The following is a 2,151-nucleotide window of genomic DNA, read 5'->3' on the forward strand; positions in this document are numbered from 1 at the left end:
AAAAATTTGCATAGGAAATAGCAACCCTGGCTCAAAATAAATCTAATGTAAATCATAATTTGTTATTAGATTACCTTCAGCATAACTCATCAGACCACCTTTATACGGCGCTGTTTAAGAATTCTATAACATAGATAAATTAAAACACATTTAGCTGAGAAGCAAGTCTGTGTTTGCAAAGGAGTCCTTCTGCGACCTTGCCAAGTTTACAGAGTGTGCCAATAACAGCTCGGATTAGAAAACTGACTGATTAAAATTTTGCTCACTAGGATAAAACCCTTGAAATGAATCATCTCATTTTCCAGTATGTCCTCGGGTTGCTGCAGGCACAATAAATTACAGTCATATAATAGCAAACAACTGTAAAAAATTAGAGTTAATACATTTCACAAATACTGTAGCACCTGTTTTTGAAACTCTGAATTGTCTTAATTTTTTATGATCGGTACTTTTCAGAGTGGATTTGCAGAACCATCAGTTTGTTTGTTGTTCAAAATACACAGAATGTCATGTTTGTTGTCCAAAATACATAGAACTAAACTGAAACCTTTCTACTGACTTAGTCGGTAGACTAACGCTATCTGCACATTACTAATTAACATCAAATGCTATCCCTAATATCTCCACAAATAATGCTCTTGCAGAATGCAGAACGTGCTGGGTATAACCTTGTGCTCCAGTGAAATGACCAGAATATAAATAGAAAACAGCAACACGCCATTGCAGTGGAAAATAATCAGCAAAAGTAGTAATGGAACTAATGCCTGCCAAAGCCTTGCACATGGTGGCAAGAATGCAATCCATCATGCAGCTGTTTGTCGTTTTTGCAAGGGGTTCCAAACAACAAAGGTTCACCTGAGGCAAATCTCCTAGGTGACCCCTCTAATAAATGCAGAGATGTAGGCTCCTCCACAGGAAGACTGAGCTAGCTGATCCAGTTGCCTTCAGAAGCAGCCCATTTACTCCACCTACTGTAAAGACAGCCCGAGCAGACTCACTCAGCCCTGGGGTAAAAGCCTATTATTCGCACAGGTGTTACACAGAACTCCACTTTTCTATCTGAGCAAATAGATAACATCTACATTTTTCATGAAACAGCCCTAAACTTTTATCAAGATACTGAAGGAGATAATCCAGCAAGTTTGATGGATCACTGTGACCAGCAGAATGCTCTATTTTAATGTCCTTTTATTTTAAAGGAAATCCTTTCACCTTGGCAGAAATACCAAAAGTACTATGTTTCATTGTGTCTGTTTTCACTACATGCTGCAGTACTTTCACAAAGTACTTTCAGAGAGGATCATTACAGATGGTCTTATAAAGGCATCAAAAGCCCCATGGTATCTCCTTAAATAAGTCGTCTTTTTTTTTCTATTCATCTCATGCCAGAAGTAACTGTCCTGCAATTGCTGAAAGGTACAGGAGCTACATTTTGCACTCTGTGCATTAATCAGATTTGAAAACACTTGAGTACACATACACATCAAAATGCCAGCTCTCAGGCTAATTGGGTAAATGCCAAACTTAAAGAGAAAAATGTAAAAATGAAAGCACTGCTGTGGTTCTAATTGCTCTCAAAATTTATGTCAGGCTTTTGAACTGGATTTCAAAGCAAATGGGCACTCTTAAAATGAGTATCATCTTTCATCACTGTTTCAAATCCTAAAAGGCAACTTGCGTTTTTTGGGATATCCTACCTTTCCCCTACTCTGAGATCCGGGTACTGTTATGTGACTGAAGCAGCTGCGTATCACGAAGTACTCCATCACCATTCCCAGAAATGACTGTGAAGGAGAAAATTAGATTAGACAAGTGATCATGCTGAAAACTAACAAGATACACTCTGAAATAAAAATAGGACAAATTTGAGACAACTTGAAATTCCAAACCTCCATTTAATGTGTAGATCTAAATCACAGCCACTTCTCAATTGTTCTGTTCATTTTCTAAATGAGGTGTAAACTAGAATTCTGAAACACAGACTGAGATTCACTGCTGTCTGGTTCCAATCTTTGTGTTTGTTTTCAAGACCACAACATTATTTCATTGTACGTTTTAATATGTCTGAATTTATTAAAAGGTGGACTAGGATTTTTTAGAAGAAAACTGAGACTAAAAGACTTTATTTTCCTTTTTCTCTCTCTCTCTCTT

General features: G+C 37.2%; 1 protein-coding gene across 1 annotated transcript in view; it reads right to left on the minus strand.

Annotated features, from left to right (window-relative positions):
- The window catches only part of IQCM (IQ motif containing M), a 77,145-nt gene that overhangs the window by 56,990 nt on the left and 18,004 nt on the right, over window positions 1–2,151 (minus strand). Inside the window, exon 2 of the mRNA XM_031553253.1 lies at window positions 1,698–1,784. The gene's annotated coding sequence lies outside the window, so the exon portion shown is untranslated. The remainder of the gene's footprint in view (window positions 1–1,697; window positions 1,785–2,151) is intronic.

Source organism: Meleagris gallopavo, chromosome 4 (assembly GCF_000146605.3).
Source record: "Meleagris gallopavo isolate NT-WF06-2002-E0010 breed Aviagen turkey brand Nicholas breeding stock chromosome 4, Turkey_5.1, whole genome shotgun sequence".
NCBI lineage: Eukaryota > Metazoa > Chordata > Aves > Galliformes > Phasianidae > Meleagris > Meleagris gallopavo.